General features: G+C 44.6%; 1 protein-coding gene across 6 annotated transcripts in view; it reads left to right on the top strand.

Annotated features, from left to right (window-relative positions):
* Caln1 (calneuron 1) overlaps positions 1 to 18792 on the top strand; it is a 491219-nt gene that overhangs the window by 255145 nt on the left and 217282 nt on the right.

The following is an 18792-nucleotide window of genomic DNA, read 5'->3' as shown; positions in this document are numbered from 1 at the left end:
TCTACCTTCTGAATCGAGGCTTATAGGACACAACACCACACATATTTTATGTGGGTTCTGGTGCTCATGCTTGAGGGGGCAAGCACTTAACCACTGAGCCACCTCTCTGGTCCATACCTCCCATTTTAAAAGCGGTTTGTGTGTGTTTACACACATGCATATGTGGGTTTACACATGTTGATATGTGAGCACATCTGAGCATGTATGTGTAGAAGGCAGATGATTAGAGGTCAATCTTGAGTGAGTCTCATTCTTTAGGCTCCACTCCTTAATTCTCGAGAAAGGGTCTTTAACTAGAGACTCAGCATTCACCCACAGGCGATCATTCCCTATGGGATCCTCTTGTCTTCACCCCTTCTATGCCTGCAGCTTTCATTTCTTAAAACTTTCATTGTGATGATCTGCGTTCTGGTCCTCATTGTTGCAAGGCAAGTACTTTATTGACCAAGCTGTCCTCACAGTTGCCAAAACACAGCTGTATCCCTGGAGCTTAGCTCTTTCCACAACTTGCAGGGAGCAAAGCCGGTAGGAGACTGTCCTTTCTCCAGCACTCACTACTGCTTATATAATATTGGGGAGGTGCCTCGCAAATCTTGTGAGTTTCAGGAACTTCCTGAGACTTGTATGTTCTGTTTACTTCCTGAGTCTTAAGAGCCTTCTTTCAGAATGGAGTATTTCAGCTAGGAGGAAATAGCTACAGAATAGTAGCTTACCAAATAAGATAACAACTATCACAGCCAGGCCTGTTGGTACAGGTCTGTCATCCCAGCTATTTGGAGGTTAAGGAAAGATGACTGCAGAGTCATAGCCAGAGTCATAGCAAGCTGTCCTGCTGTGGTGCTTCGAATGAGAAATGTTCCCTATAGGCTCATGTATTTGAACACTTGCTTCCCAGTGGGTGGCACTGCTTGGGGAAGTTATGGAACCTTTAGGAGGTAGAGACTGGCTAGAAAAAGTGTATTACTGGGGACCAGCTTTGAAAGTTTATAGTCTCTCCCCATTTCCAGTTCACTCTGCTTCATGTTTTTGCTGTTTAAGACGTAATCGATCAGCCTCCTGCTCCTGTACCATGCCTATCTGCTGCAGTGTCTTCCTACCATGGTGGGCTCTTATCCCTTTAAACTGTAAACCAAACCAAAATCTTTCCTGGGTCACTTTTGTCCATGGTGTACTATCACAGCGACTAATCCACCTGACTTCCTTTCCCTATTTTGGGGTCCTTTTCTGACTTTCTGCAGTGTCAGACTGTGACCTGGTACTATAAGTTGAAACCAACCTCTCCTTCCCTGAATTGCTTCTGACCAGAAGGGTTTGTTTTTATTTTTAATCCCAGCAACATAAAGGAAACCAGAACAGTCTGGTAGGGAACGACTTGTTTGGTCTATACGCCAGTTTTCAGTTTAGCTTCCTCCTGTGTCCCTGCAAGATGTGTTAGAGAGGACAGCGACAATGGAGACCATATGGTGAGTGAAGTGCAGCTGTGGACGGTGAATTTTGTTTTCACTTCAGAGCTGCTCTATCGGGGGCATGCATTGTCTGAGCAGTCTCTGATAAATGGTGACTCACTGTGGAGCCGCAGGCCGGATGCGAGGATGCTTTCTATTGTCTCGATAGTTCTGGAGTGCCAGGGCAAAGTGCCTATGGCAAAAACCTCTCTTCCCTTCGCTCCTACCCTCATTTCAGAGGGACCCGGAAGGACAGTTTCCTACTTGAAACTTTTATTTAATTTTAATTTAATTTTTTTTTTTTGGAGACAGGGTCTCACCTTGTGTCCCCGACGAGCTTCAAGCTCATGGCGCTTCTTAGGCCTCAGCCTCCTGAGTTGTGGGAATCCAGATGACATGGCGACAAAACTGACTCAATAAACGTGTTTGGAAAACACCATCGTTTATAGATCTAAGAAGGGGTTGCGGAGTTTTGGTTGAAAAATCTCTTGAAGCCAGAGAAGTGGCTCAGCAGTTAAGACTGCTTGCCGCTCTTGCACAGGACCTGAGTTTGGGTCCCAGTACCCACACTGCACAGCTCATACCACATAGAACTCATGTGCACATAGCCACATATAGATATAGAAAGGGGTATAGAGTGGCTGGCTGGTCATGTCGGATCATGGCTGTGGAGGCAGGAAGCAGAGAGATGGAGGCTGGCGTTTAGCTCACTGTCTGCTTTTCATTCCATCCAGGACCCTGTCTACATTTAGGATATGTCTTCCTGCCTCAGTTAACCTAATCTAGAAACTTCCTCTTAGACACACCCAGCTGTGTGTCTCCTAGACGGTTCTACAGTAGCGGTTTTTGAACCTGCATATCGTGACCCCTTTGGGTCGATTTGTAACAATGGAAATACATCCTGCCTATCAGATACTGGCATAAGGATTCACAACAGTAGCAACATTACAGCAAGGAAGTATCAACAAGAATGGTTTTATGGTTGGGGGGTCACCACAACCTGAGGGACTGTGTTAAAGCATTGGGAGGGTTGAGAATCACTGCTCTAGATCCTATAAAGTAGATAACCAAGGTTAATCATCACATACAAGGGGCTGGAGAGTTCTCATGATACTGAAGATCCCATCTGGCTGCATGCGTGCTGGGTCCTATAGGAGTTTATGTGCGGATGTTCCTCAAGGAGCTCAGGAAGACAAGCTCGGTCGCTCGCTCCATTTGTGCGTAAGAGATTCTTGACTACCACCAGCTCGCTCGCAATTCGTCAGTCTTATCAGTCTTATGAATTGTGCTGGCGGAACACTGAAGCAAATGTTCAGAGACTTTCTATCAGTGTATGTCACCAAAGACAAACTTACCAGGTATTTCGCAAAGAGCGAGCAGGTAAAAATAAATGCTTTCGATATGATTTGATTTGATTTGATGTTGAGCTCTGGTAACTTTGGAGACAGAGTCTTGGTCTGAACCTCAGGCTATCCTGGAGCTCACTCCATAGCCCAGAACTTGCGATTTTTCTGCGTTCATCTCTCAAACGTGTGCCACCGTGCCCAGCCTATACTGATTCCCTTTGAGAAGTTGACTTCCTTTTTGTGTATGTGAATATGTGTGTCTGCGCATGTGTGTGTGTGCGCTGATGCCCATAAAGGTCAGAAGACAGTGCCCAATCCAGTGGAGCTGGAGTTCCAGTTGGTTGTAAACCGCCATTTTGGGTGCTGGAAACTGGGCTCCAGGTCTTCTGCAAAAGCCACAAGTTCTCTTAACCACCAAGCTGTCTTTCCATTCTCTTATTTACTTTATTATTGCTTGAATCGAGTATCTTATTTATTCTTATTTAGTAAGTTCAAACAATACATCTTGATTATATTCACCCCACCTCCTCCCTCCCATTCCTCCCAGATAGCTCCAACAGCCACCCTCTTCCCTACGTGTCCTCTTTCTTCTTCCTCTTCCTCCTCTTCTTCTTTTCTTCCTCACACCAAATCCAATCAGAGCTGCCTGTGGGATTGTTGGCCCATTCTGTTGCTTTATCTTTTATAGGAAACTACATTTTTTTAAAGGCACAGCTTCCTTAAAAATTCAAATTTTGTTGCCTAAACAAATGTACTACTGACTATATGACTACCGAGTAAATGTGAAAAGAGTAAAGTTTTTTGTTCTCTTAAAGCCTGGTTGGAGGGGGAAGTGTGTGTCTATGGGCATTTTATTACTAAGGCGGTGACAGGAAGTTTCTGGGCTGCCAAGTTCTGGGGACGGCTGGATTGACTGTTCTCTTAACGAGGCCCTTTGAGCCGATCGTTTTTTTAAGAAATTAGAATGTAGTTATAGTCTCCTCTCCTCACTTCTGGACCTGGGCATCGGCCCTAGCAATTTGGTCCTAGGTTGACTCTGATTAAGGTAGTTCTTTGAGGTGGAGCATGTGGGATGGCAGATATTTTTTTACAGGGGTGAGGCATATACACATACATATACACATACACATACACATACACATACACATATACCTATGACTGGGGGAAAAAGTGATGTCATTAACGGGCTTGCCTAAAATATAGTGACATTTGTGTTTGCAGGATAAACACAAATTGGTCCTGGCTTATTAATTTCTTGCTTTTTACTTAAAAATTGAACGTTTAAAGGGGCTGGGATGAGAGATAAATAAGGAAAACTAATTATCATGTAAGCATGAGCACCTGAGTCCAGTCCCTAGAACCCATTAAAAAAAAAAAGCCAAACAAATATCATCGTGCATGGTTGTAATCTCGGGGCTGGGAACACAGAGACAAGTGGATCCCTGGGGCTCACTGGCCAGTCAGCCTAGCCGATGTGAATGTGGCCACATGGGTACACGTGTGCGCCTGCGCATGTGCAGGGAGACACACACACACACACACACACACACACACACACACACAGAGTGAGATGACCACATCTCTCTAGTTCTAGACTCTGGCTTCTGAGGCAGCAGGGAATGTGGCCACGATTAGGTGCAAATCTGCACCCCACATTCACCGTCTCTTTCTGGGGTGCCTGCTGATTTGCCCGACAGTGAGATCATGGCTTCACAGCACGAGGCCTTGCTGGAACTGACTAAGCTCATCTGTGCATGCCAAATCCTCACATATGGTTTTCATCGGGGGCTCGCAAGCAGCAGGGTGCCTTGCTGGCTGCCTTTGAACAGTAGCCTCTTTGGCTTGGGAAACTTGTCGGATATCTTCCACACAAGCACAGCCAGACAGTCCCAGAGGGTAGAATGGAAAAGCGGCATGAAGGTCTGGAATTACTCTTCTGGTCTGAAGCCAGGTAGCTGTCAATATTGTGACTGACTTGTGTGTGTGTGTGAATCTTGTATGTTCTAAACTATTGTTCAGAGTTAAACAAAAACTCGAAGCTTCTGTTCATTGCCCAGGGCTTTCTTTGGCTTTTTACTGGAAAGGTTCTTTCTTGGACCTTGGACTCAACTGTTCATTTTCACCTTGTGGTGGATTGCTTTGATTGTCAACTTGACTGCATTAAAAAAAAAAAAAAAGCCTCGGGGTGCATCATGGGAAGTGGCTCAGTCAGTGAAGTGCTTGCTTCACAAGCGTGAGGACATCAGTCTGATTGTCAGAAGCCACCTTAAAAAGCCAGGTGTGGTAGCATGGACTTGGAATATGAATACCGTGTAGGTGGAGACAGGTAGATTCCTAGGCTACCCAGCCTAGTCAGATTGGCAAGTACCGGGTAAAAGGGAGAGACCCTGTCTTGAAACAGACAGATAGACAGATACACATACACACTCGAACACACACACACACACACATACACACACACACACCACACACACAGCACACCACACACACACACACACACACACACACACTTACTATCCTCCTCCCCCCCCAACAAAAAGCCAGCCAAAGTATGGATGGCTTCTGGCTGCCACCCAAAGCATACACATATGCATCTGCACATGCACACATATATGTATCTTCACAAACATGTACACACATATATGCATACACTAGGTAATGCCCAGGGAAACACATGTTTGTCTATATCTACAGTGTCATTTCCAGGGAGATAGAGCTGATGGGTAAATGGCCTTCCCACCACCCCCTCTCTGAATGTGGGTGGCACTGTCCCCTGGGCTGGAGTCCTGAATTGAATAAAAAGGGGTGAAAAAGAATGAAATCAACTGAGAACAAGCATTCACCTCCCTCCCTGCTTTCCGATTCACCCAAATGTGAGCCAAGAGCCTCCACTCCTCCCACCATGCCTTCCCCAATGTGATGGACTGTCCACCCTCAAACTGTGAAGTAAAATCCTTCCACACTGAATGAAGTTGGTTCCTGTCAGGTGTCTGACTACAGCAACATGGACAGGGAGATAACATTTATGAACCACCCTTGAGGAATTGACAGGACAGCCATGCTGAGAACTACCTCAGCTTGCCATCCTAGCTACTCAGGAGCCTGAGGCAGGAATATCACAAGTTCAAGATCAGCCTGAGCAACTGTAGGAAACACCAATGGAGGGATGAGGTTGTAGGTGACTGTTAGAGTGCTTGCTTAGGACACACACAGACACACACACACACAGACACACACAGAGACACACACATACACACACAGAGACACACACATATACAAACACATACACACACAGACACAGAGAGACACACACATACACAAACACACACACACACACACACACACATACTGGGGGGAGCGCTGAATCCTTTCATAGATGTATGTGGAGAATGGGTGCCTTAGACTCCCTGTGGGCTTTGTTGGTCCCTATACACCCAACTCAGATCTCAGGCCTCAGAATAGCTACTGTAGGTCCTATGGGTTTTACGGAAGAATAAAGTCATGGTATTTTCAAGACTTGAAGGATACTTTTGACCTCTTTCTGCATTTTTAGTGATTTTTAACAAAACAAGTTGGTCATCTGGAGTGAGCCAAACTAGCTTGGAGGAAAGTTTTCTCAAATAATAGAGCCAGCAGCCCAGGGCCCTTGCACCCACTTGCTCGAATTTTGTAATGAAACCCTCTCTCCTCCAAATAGCCCCTTGTTCTCCTGTGGCTAGAAAACAAAAATTCACCTTTAAAAGGAGAATTTGGGGTGTGGGCTGTGTGTGTGTGTGTTGTACATGCATGTACATATGTGAGTGCCTGTGTTTATGTGCATGCATGTGCATACATGAGTGCCTATGTTCATGTGTATACATGTGCATATATGAGTGACTATATTCATGTGCATACATGTGCATATGTGAGTGCCTGTTTTCATGTGCATGTATGTGCATACCTGAGTGCCTGTGTTCACATGCTTGCATGTGCATACATGAGTGCTTGTGTTCATGTGCATGCATGTGCATATGTGAGTGCCTGTGTTCATGTACATGTATGTGCATACGTGAGTGTCTGTGTTCATGTGCATGCATGTGCATACGTGAGTGCCTGTGTTCATGTGCATACATGTGCATATGTGAGTGCCTGTGTTCATGTGCATGCATGTGTGTAGAGGCCAGTGCAGATGCCAGGTGGCTTGCTGTATTGCTTTAAACCTCATTGCTTCAATAGACAGTCTGTCACCAAACTGGAGCCTCACTGTTTGAGCAAGGCTGACTGACCAGTGAGCTCTTGGGATCCATCTGTCTCCGCCTCCCCATGCTGGAGTTAAAGTAACACATAGCTATGCCTTACTTTTGATGTGGGCTCAGGGGATTTTAACTCATATCCTCCTGCTTGCACACCAAGTGCACTTACTTACCCAAGTGCAGCCTTTGTCTTTCTCCTTCCTGATTTATATGTGGTCCCTTTACATTCTAAGCCATCCTCATGCTAGGAGTCTGAGAATTTGTTTTGTCTCTTAATATGCTTTTGTTTATTTTCCTTTTGTTTTGTTTTAGCTTCGCCACTGCCTGAGGGGTGAAATTTCATTCGGTTCTGTCCAATTTAAAACAATTTAGCTGATGTCCATTATGTGTGTACTTGCTTGCTTTTATGGTGGGTAAATAAGTGGTGGGTAAATTCACTTTGGGGTTAATTTTGAGACAAACCACTGAGATCACAAGAAAAAGTAGCCATGAACTGGCAGATCCTCTGTGAGTCACTGGTGTTCCAGTTAGCCTCAAGTGTCAGGTCCCATTGTGCTCCATTGTGCTCCACTGTGTACCTAGAGCTTTATATGAATGAGTTGGTGAATCTTCGGTCTCTGCGTTCAATTAAATCTGGAATATGTGCTCGGTACCCGTCTCGTTGCCCTGACAAAATCCCTAAGAGAAACAACTTAAGAGCGGAAGGATTTATTCTGACTCACAGTTTTAGAGGGTTCTGTCCACCACTGTGGTGAATGCTGGTGGGATCCCTAATGACAACATGAGGTGTGTGTTCTTCCCATGGTGTCAGACCAAGAAGCAGAGAAAACAGGCCTGGGATGGGTGCAGCATTCAAAGCACAGAGCTAGGCAATTGCTGCTACTGGATTGCAAAGCTGTCTTCTTCGCAGTTTCCTTCCTTCTTTCTTCCTTCCACCTTCCTTGTTTGCTATTTCCTTCTTTCTTTCCCCCATATTCTGTATTTCTTCTCTCTCTCTAACTCTCTCTGCCCCAGTCTCTGTTACTTATTCCCTTCCTCCTTTCCTCCTCTACTTTTTTCCCCTTCCTTTCTTCCTCCCTCCTCCCTTGCTTCCTTTTCTCTTTTATTATTCTCTCCTTTCTTCCATTATCCCCTTCTCTCTGTCTGTCCCTCACTCGCTTTTTATTATTTCCTTTCCTACCTTCCTTTCTTCCTCCCTCCCTCCCTTCCCTTCCCTCTATCCTTTTTTCCCTCCCTCTTTTCTTCTTTCCTTCTGTCTCAGGGTTTCCATTGCTATGAAGAGACACTGTGACCAAGGTCAACATTTAATGGGGGCTGGCTTACAGGTCCAGAAGTTCAGTCCATTATCTTCAAGGCAGGAAGCATCTGGTGTGGGATATGCTGAGAGTGCTACATATTTTTCCAAAGGCAAACAAGAGGAAACTGATTCTTCCACACTAAGCAGAGCTTCAAAGCCCGTCTTCACAGTGATGTACTTCTTCCAATAAGGCCATACTGACTCCAACAAGTCCACACCTAATAGTGCAATTTCTCATGGGCCAAGCATATTCAAACCACCACATCCTCCCTCCCTCCCTCCCTCCCTCCCTCCCTCCCTCCCTCCCTCCCTGCTTCCTTCCCTCCTTCTTTCTTCTTTCAGTGCTGGGGGTTGCATCCAGAATCTTGCGCCTTCTCATGATAGGCGAGCCCTATTGTACTGAGCTACTCTCTCAGCCTCCTTTTCAATATCCTAACTCAGAGGGCTAGAGCCGCCTCCTCCTAGGGGCCTGACATTCTGGGCTATGTTTATTTTTTCCTTTTCAGCTTTTGTCTGGCCATGGATGTACTTGGTCACTTAATGAGGAATCAAGGGAGGAGGAATCAGAGACTGTTACTCTTTGAGAGGACAACTCAGGAGTCTCTCAGGCCTTGCTTAAGACCTAAACTATGAGCGGAGCAAAATCTGGGCTTATTACTTGTCATCCACACACTGCGATTTTTTTCCCCTTAAGGGATCCAGAGCACATGTGTTCCATTACTTTTTGGTTTTATTTATTCTTAGAACAGATGCAGAGAAATCATATATATATATATATATATATATATATATATATATATATATATATATCTATCTCACAAAAATGGAAGAATGACAGCCCCCTCCCCATGAGCTCTGAAAACAAACACTTAACCAATGTTTTACCAAACACATAGTTTTTAAATACCCCCACCCTTCAGCCTTCCAAGTCTCAGGAAGGGCAAAGCAGCTAGAACAACTGTCAAATGATGAATAAATTCTTTGCTCATTTGCATACATATTCATTAGCTGGAGTTGCTATGGCAACTGTACCTTGCAGAGACAGAGACTTGGGGTTCAGCACAACATCATTTTGGAAAGTGTCTAAAAGCTTTGCACTCTTCTACCAGAGCTTGACAAGTAAGAGATATTTTAGGGGGCAGGCGCCTTGAGTTTCTTAATAGTCTGTGACAATCACTAGGTACTGATGGTTTAAGGAAAGAACTTTCAATGGATGAAAGTTCACAAAGCTGTGGTGGCTTCGTTTCCCTGCCTGCCTGTCCCTGTAGCAAGATGGCCATATACAAGCACAGGCGATGCAGGTACTGCTTCAGATTTGGAACATTTCCTCCAGGGGGCGAGGGGGAGAAACAGCCGTAGAACTCAGGAAGGCTCAGGAAGTTAAAGAAACAGACTAAGCTCAGAAAGTTACGAGATTGACAGGGTCCCTCCCACAGCTAATAAAACCAGCAGACCATTTCTGGGAAGGGGGTTTCCAGTGAAGCTGTCTGCAGATTGTACAGGGACTCCAGGGATGCTAGTTTTCCCATCAGCTCACCTAGCAAGACTTGGTTGGACTTGCGTCTTTAGCATTGGTGCCATATTTTGGAAAAGACTGCTTCTTCGTGGCTCCTCATGAAAAGTTGCAGAACAGTGGGTGTAAAGTTCCTCAGTTATTTCTCTCCTTAGACACATTTCTTTCTGTGTTACATATACAAGAAATGAATGCACACCCATTTCTAAAGACTTCATCCAGATGGTGTTGGGGACATAGATTTTAAAAAGAGATGGGGGACAGGAGAGTGCAGAGTTATTTTCTCAACTGGGGCCATCTACCTTTGATTCTTTTCTTGTTGCTGTGATAAAAGGCCCCAACCAAAGCAATTTAAGGGAGAAAGGGCCTATTTTAGTTCACAGTTCTAGGCTCCAGTCCATCACTACAGAGAAGTAACATCAGGAGCTTGAGTGAGCTATTTACATTGTGTCTACAGTAAGGAAGCATTCACACACACACACACACACACACACACTCACACACACACACAGAGGCATGCATGCACACACATGTACATACATGCACAGGCATACGCAATGCACACATACACACACATACGCACATGCACACAGGCATGCACACACACATCTGCTAGTGCAAAGGGGACAGGGAGTGGGAGAAATTTTATATGATAACTGCAGAATTCTAACTTGGAATTATATAGCAAAGTTGGAAGTTGATACCTTGTGGCCCTTAAATGATAAGTTTTGGAGAAACAAAGCCCTGTAAGTTCTACATCATAGAACCGTAAGACACCAAAGGAACTCTTTCCCCCTTTACTACTCATTTTCCCAGCAACTGTGACAAAATACCTCATAGAAACACCATTTAAAAGGTGGACTTAATTTATCTCTGTTTCAAAATAAACCATGGCTACTTGGTCCATGGTTACTCAGGGCCCCTATTTCTGGGTCTGTTATTAGTCAGAGCATCATGGGAGAATATGGCGGAAGCTGTTTCCATTGTGGCAGGCAGGAAGCAAAGAACTTATCAGGAAGGTGCCCCGCTTAATGCTCTCCCAAGGACCCATCCCTAGTGATTTCAATCTTCCATCAAAACTTTGCAGTCTTGGTTTCCCTTTTGTTGCTGGAGTAAAGTGCCCCTGAGAAAAAGGAACGTAGAGGAAAAGGAGCGTATACCATTTTACAGCTCCAGGTTGTACGCCCATCATTGTGGGGAAGTCGAGGCAAGAAACAACCAGTCACGTCACATCCATGGTGAGAGCAGAGGAAGACAGCTGGGTGTACACTCACTTGCCTGCATGTGCTCAGCTTGAGACGTTTTGGGATCCCATGCCTAGGAGATGGAGTTGTTCACAGTCGGGATCAGCTCACCAACTAACTTAAGACAGTCTCCTGCCCTCCATTTTATCACAACAGTTCCTCAGTGAGAGTCTCTTTCCAGGTGATTCTAAGCCCAGAATTGTCAAGGGGACAATAACAGCTAACCATGACACTTCCTAACAGCACCACCAGCTAGAGACCAAGCATTCAACATAGGAGTCTCTGGGAGGACGTTTCACATTCAAACCATTAACATCCCTTGGAAAGGAAAAAAACAGAGAGAAGAACCGTTCTAACAATTCTGTGGAGATTCATGAATCTCAAGTAACTGCGGAGAGTAGAGATGATGTATTTACTATTTGGGAGTGCTGTGAAGGATGCCAGTGTGATTGTGTCTCTGGAGCCTATGTATGAACAACTCCACACGGAACCATACTGAGCCTCATGGGCACGAGGTAATTGGACACATTTTATGGCTCAGAACATAGTTTATGTTTTCTGCTCTGGACTTCTGAGGTAGCAACATAAAAGTGGACCGTTATGTGAGTCTTTGCCTGGGGAAAGAAATGGCAACATACCTCCTCATCCCAGACAGGGAACCCATGACATACTAAGGTTTGTACCAACGTAAGTTTTTCTTGCGTCTACTAACAGGAGTATTGGTGAAGGGACACAGGAGAACCATAATTGAAAGACAGCCACATCTCTGAGAAGCCCACCCTAACGCAGAGGACAGCTTTAGAAAGCTCCAACTCCAAACCTTTCTTTACAATTTGCGGTCAGCAGGACAGGGCTGGAATCAACCCTTTCCTCCTCACATTACTTTTGGCCACGATATTTTCCGGCACTATTAGAGAGCAAACTTGGACCCTGCTTCTATACAGGTGGGAGGAGTCAGAGAATCTTTCACGTTTCATCTTTCCCAGACATGGGAAGAAGTTTGTTTGACCTCCTGAGTCTCGTGATCATCCTGCCTCGCTCCTGCAGGAAGCATTTCAGTTCAGAAAAATACGATACAGGAATGCCCTGGTGTGGTGGTTCTCAACCTGTTGGGGGAGTAAAATGATCTTTTCTCTGGGATCACCGGAGACCATTGGAAACCACAGATTTCCTGAAGAATCCTGAGTCCCTAATAAAAGACTCTTTCTCAAGAATTAATGTGGGTGGCACCTAAAGAATGAGACCCAATATTGACCTCTGACCTCTACATGCACACACTCAGATATGCTCACATACCCACATGTGCAAACCCCATGTATATACACTTACAAACACATACAGGCTGCCTTTAAAATGGGAGGTAGGGGCCAGAGAGATGTCTTGGTGGTTAAGTGCTTGTCTTCCAAACTGAGGAATTATATTAAATGGTTGCAGCATTAGGAAGGTTTGAGAACCACTACCCTATGGGAAGCATTCTTCCCAGTTATGGGAAAGAAAGAGATGAGAATGTGAGGACGGCCTGAATTCTTCATGGTGCTTCCCCGTGATCTGCCGGTAGCTTTTGTAAGTGCTGTGATAGCTGTCTGAGAAAAACAGCCTTGACAGAGAGGCCATCTTCCTCAGAGCGACATTTTCCCCCTAAAACATTGACAACACAGGAACAAAGAATAGGGTGGGCTGGGTCCAGTTGGCAATGCCTAAAGAGTGTCAAGTACTAGTCTTCTTTCATAGGTTTGTAGGTAGATGCTGTGTTGATGGGAAAGAATGTAAGTGCCTCTGTATATCCTTCAGGTCATAGTTGGGTTCTTCTTCCTGTTGTCCATTGATTTTACATTTATTGCCTCACTTACATAATAGCTTGGATTGCGATGTGAATGTGGAATGTCCCATGGTGGTTTGAATGAGACTAGCCCCCCCACCCCCCGTAGGCTCAGATGGTTGAATACTTGCTCCCCAGTTAGTGGAACTGTTTGGGCAGAATTAGGAGGCGTGGCTTTGCTGGAGCAGGTGTGCCCCTTTTGGAGGAGGTGTATCACTGGCGGTGGGCTTTAAGCTTCCCAAAGCCCACGCTAGGCCTAGTCTTGCTTTCTCTCTCTACCTGCAACTTGTAAGCTCTTAGCTATTTCCCTTTCACCGTGCCTGCCACCAGCCTTCCCATCATGATAATCACAGACTACCCCCACTGAAACTGTAAGCAAGCCCTCAGCTAAATGCCTTTTCCTCTAAGTTGTCTTACTCGTGGTATCTCACAGCAATAGAAGAGTGCCTAGGATAGTTCCCTGTCCGTTCATGCGTTTGAACATTTGTTTCCATTAGGTGCTGACTGGGGAGGCTGTGGAACCTTTAAAAGGTGGTGTCTTGGGAGAAGAAGTGGGTCATGGTGGGAAAGCAGAGTTTTATAGGCAAGCGATACTTTCTGCCTAGTCTCTGTTTCCTGTCTCTGGATGTAATGTGGCCAACCACCTCGTATTTCCTCTTCCGTGCCTTCTCCACCATGATCAACTGTGTCTTCTGAACTGTAAGCCAAAACAAACTTCCCATCTCTTAAGATGCCTATTTGACCACAGCTTTAAGGAGAGGAAGTAACAGCTTGTTTTGCTTGGACCGAATGCTGTTGATGTTTCTACATGTACCACGGAATCTCAGCATCTCGGGATACAGGCAACTGTAGGATTGTTATGGAGGGCTGGCCATAGCATCCCAAGGGTGTCAGAACCCAATCCTTACAACCTGTAAATGTTATCTGATTTGGAAAAGTCTTTGCAGATATATTTAAGTTAAGCAGTCTTAGGTTGATTGTACTCTCGGGTGTCATCCAGCTTCCCTCGCAGGAACCAAAAATCTCTCAAGGGATAGTTGAAAGGAGGAAGGATTCAGGATCTGAGTACTCAGGCCATTATGGTAAGAGCATGGTCCACAAGGAGAGCTGACATCACAGTATCCAAGCATCAGAGATTGTCTATGCTCACTGCTTCTTCCTCTTCATTTGATCCTGCCCCGTCCTGTAGCCTAGGGGATGGCGCCACCCATATTCCGGATGTGTCTTTCTTTCTCTAATCTTCTTTGAAAAATCCTCCTGGATACTCTCAGGAGTCTGGTTTACTAGACTCTTAGGTACTTCTCAAACAAATAAGGTTCAAACTTAACCATCACACATTTTCATGAGATTTGAATCACTCAGAGGAGCAGTCATGTGAACACTGAAACTAGGCTTGGTTGATGTGGCCATAAACCAGGTAACACAGATCGGCACAGACAGAAGGAACAAGAAATAAATTAATAGAGCCTGGAGAGAAAAATGCTCTTAAATTAGACCCACAGATACTGGTTTTAGATTTCTACCTTCTAACACTTTGAAAAATTCAAATTTCTGTGTGTGTGTAGGACATGTGTGGACATGTGTATATGTGTGATATACCTATGTGTGTGGTGTATATACTTGTTAGTTTGGCTATGAGTGTGTGTGCACATGTATATGGAAGCTTGAGGTCACCGTTAATGTTAGTATTTCTCCTTAATCACTCTCTACCTCTCCAATTGATCTATTAATTAATAAATCAATCAATTAGTTAAAATTGAAGACATACTTACTTGTGCATGACGACTGTGTTCAGTGGCTACTCGCGACCAGATGCTGGTGCACTGTCGGCTAGCAGAAAGTTCAGCTTTCGTGATTTCCACACAAAGAAACAATACATATTAGATTGGGGCTGTTAGTACAAAAAGGTTCTTTGCCATTTCAAAGCCCAGAACGTTGAATTTGCATGACTATCGTGGGAGGAGTGGACCACGATCTCGTGGAAGCTAGAGACATGATATCTTAGCATCCTCTTTCACAACTGTGTGTCTTCATTTCTACATTCTGTCCTTTTTCATCCTCTACACCCCTTTTCTTGGTCTTTCCCATCTTAAAAGATATTTTTGAGGCAAAGTCTTTCACTGAACCTGGTGCTCGTTCATTCAACTAGCCTGGTTCTCTAATCAGCCTTCATCCTGTCTATCCCTTCCCAGAGCACCACCACACTCAGCTTTTTATGCGAGTCCTGGGGATCCTAGCTCAGGTCCCCATGCTATGCGGCAGCATCCCTACATCCTTACCAGCCATAATGTTACTCTTTACTACACAAAGCATATAGTTCAGTACCCATGTCTCACAAACCGATGAATACCGGGTCCCAGGACAGCTACCCACCAGTGACCCAAGCATATGTCCCACTTAGAGGGGACCTTGATCATGACTGTGTCTCCCTGAGCAGGCTCTGTGTGTCTTTGTGTGTGTGTGTGTGTGTGTGTGTGTGTGTGTGTGTGTGTGTGTGTGAGAGAGAGAGAGAGAGAGAGAGAGAGATTGATTAATTTCAACACTCAACTGCCCTGCTACATAAAGAGCTGGTGTTTGTCATGAAGTCTACATTTCAATATCTCATCCCAGGGGGCTCCTGTCTCTCTACCTTGCTTGCCCTTTCTAGGTATGTTGGTGTCTGGATGAAGTCACTCTGTCCTTGATTGACAAGACAAGTGGTTTTTGTTATACTCTAAAACGACTCTAACTGCTATTGCCATGTAGAGTCAGTCCACTGCTGAGAATTTCTTTTCTGTTAATTTAAATCATAGATAGATAGATAGATAGATAGATAGATAGATAGATAGATAGATAGGATTATGTACATGAAAACAGTATATCATCATTTCTCCCCCTTCATCTCCTAACCCACTAGGTCCATTTACTGTTATCCAAATGTCCATGTGCTTAGAACTGACCACTGGAGTCAACCCTTCAGGGAGCTTGTCCCTGGGAAAAACTAATTCTCCCCCTAGTAACACCCTATAGCTCTTTGTCTCCATAGGGGTAGGGACGGCGAGCTCTCCCCCATCCATGTTGCCATGTTGATTGATGTTCTCATTGTACAGGTTTTGTTTAGATAGTCATGTTGTTCAGATTTCACAGCCATAGCTTGAAGACGCCCTCTCGATGTAGGCATCCTGGTCCTCTGGTTCTCACCAGCTTTCACCCCCTCACCTGTGGTGTTTCCCGAGCCTTAGGTGTAGGACATTGTAGATGTAGCAATTAGGGATAAGAACACCACCATGACTTATTCTTTGTATCTTGATGGCTGGTATCTGTGATAGCCTCCATCTTCGGCAAAAAGAAAGCTCTCTGATGAGGGGCCAATAACCACGCTTACTTATGACTGTGTGGTTAATTATTTGGAAAGCAGGTAGGAATTAAGTGATTTAAGAAAATGGCAGTAGTAGGTTTTCCTCCAGGGTTATGGCCTCACCAGCCACACAGAGTAGGCTAGGTTTACAGTGCCAGGAATGAGTTTCCTCCTACTGAGTGGGCCATAGATCTGATTAGAGTTAATGATGCCACTGTTGCCTTGCTGGGGATGTCTTGCTGGGCTGGTCATTGTCATGGTTCCTAAGGCTTTACAGCTGGGTTTGAAAGGTTGGATGCTTTTCGCCTCTGACAGCTTGCACGGAGCCTTCCAGTATTATGAGACCTAATCCTCACAGAAGAGACACCCAGATGGGTTTCCAGCTCAATTTCTCCTGTGTCTGAAACACATGCTGTCTTAGCAATAGGGTCTTCCCTTCAACTTCTTGGAGACAAACAAGGACAGTGATAATAGCCGATGTTGTCTGTGGAGTCTCTTAGATACCCCCTCCTAACCAACAACTCAACGAGAGGTTTTCTTTACCTGACATGGAGTTGTCAGTCTATGACTCTTGGAGGAATATTATTATGACCACATGTGGCATACTTCCTTTAACACACACACACACACACACACACACACACACACACACACACACACCCTATATGCTTATGTGCTTATCTATGGTATATTCTAACATAGTGTTTATTCCATACTTTCTCGTTTTCCCTCTATATTGCCTTCTCTCCTACATTTCTAATTAAAGCTCACCTTCCCCCTTCCCCTTCTCCATTCCTCTTCCCCCCTTTCCCTTTCCCCTTTCCCCTTTTCCCCTTTCCCCCTTCCCCCTTCCCTTCTTTATACCACTCATGGCGTACCTTTCTCTCTAATGCTCCCTCCCCCTCCTCGTGGTTTCTCAACCTTGTTTTGTTCTTCCTTTGAGAACTCTTGCTTCCGGTTCATAGCCTTTTTAATTACATCATTTGTTTTCTTGAGTCTTTGTTTATTGCAGTCTTTGTTGGTTCTGAATATCCAGTCCCCCACTGGCTGAACACAGCAAAGCCCGTCTCCCACCCTGGGGCTTTCTCATTCAATAAGTTGTCTCCTTTGCTGGACAGAGGTTTTCACTTCTCTGAGGTCCCATTTGTATGGTGTTGAACTCAATTCCCGGGCAAATGGAATCCCATTCATAAAGTCCTTTTCTGCTCTAACATCTTGTAGAGCTCCGCTTATTTTGTCTTCTAATGGTTTCAGCATTACAAATTTCACAGCCCTGTCTTTGATCCATTTGGAGTGGGTTTCTGTGCAAGAGCACACACGCAGGTTAGATTTTATTCTTCTATATGTAGACATCTAGTTTCTACAGCACCATTTGTGCAAAATGCTGCCTTTTCTTCCGTGAGTATTTTTGGTGTCTTTGTCAGATATCAGATGGCTGTAATTACGTGTACTCACGTTTGGGTCTTCTATTCTGTTCCACCGATCTGCATATCTGTTTTCATGCCAGCACAGTGCTGTGGGTTTTTTTTTTGTTGTTGTTATTATACTATAGCTCTGTGACGTAGCTTGAAATCTGGTATGGTAGTCCCTCTGTTATGCTTATTTTTGCTCATTAGTTTGGCTCTCTTGGGTTTTTTGTGCTTCCACATGAATTTTTAGCGATGTTTTATTTCCATGAAGACTGTCATAGGGATTTTGGTAGGTCATTGTCGCAATAGTAATTCTTCCAATGCAAGAGCATGAGAGGTATTTCCATCTCCTATGGGTTGCTTCAAGTTCTTTCCCCAGAGATTTATTCGTGTGTTGTGTGTGTGTGTGTGTGTGTGTGTGTGTGTGTGTGTGTGCATGTGTGCATAAATGTTCATTGAAGAGGGGGTGAGGCCACCAGCTTTTCTTGGTAACAACTTTCCTCATGGCTCCCAGTACATAGCTCAGATCTTCTGCTGTGCATCCCCATTCTCTTCATGATGAACTTGAACTGTGGCTCGTCTTTAGACACTGAGCACTAGTTCCACTGGGAGGCTCTTCCACTCCTCTTGGATCAGGCCCTACATGGACTTGCTGTGTTTGGTGAGGCCCCAGCAAAACCCGCTGTGCCTGGGCTCGCTGACATTCTTTGTTACTTTGTGGCCCTTGTTGAGTTGAGGCTATGGGGTAGCACCCAGTGATAGCCACTGATCTTTGATGGCGTCTGTGAGAGAAATACTCAAGAGATCAAAGTTTTCATTGTAGAGATCTTTCACCTCCTTGGTTAATTTATTGTGTGTGTGTGTGTGTGTAAGAGGAGACTTTTTTGGGAACTCTTTCCCAAAATATTTGTTATTGATATTTAGAAAGGCTACTGATTTTTATAAGTTGATATTGTTTGTTGCTGTTTCATTGAAAGTGTTATTTTTAGAAAACTTGTGGTGGAAACTTTCAGATATCTTACATTTAATATCATATTAGCTACGAATGTGGGTGATTTGACGTCTCGTCCCACCTCCCTCCATTCGTATCCCTTTAATTTCCTTCTCTTGTCTCATTGCTCTAACTAGTACTACAAGCACCATATTGAAA

This window comes from Rattus norvegicus, chromosome 12, assembly GCF_021556685.1.
Source record: "Rattus norvegicus strain SHRSP/BbbUtx chromosome 12, alternate assembly SHRSP_T2T, whole genome shotgun sequence".
NCBI classification, from domain to species: domain Eukaryota; kingdom Metazoa; phylum Chordata; class Mammalia; order Rodentia; family Muridae; genus Rattus; species Rattus norvegicus.
Note: the sequence above shows the minus strand (reverse complement) of the source record. Positions and strands in the feature narration are given on the sequence as shown.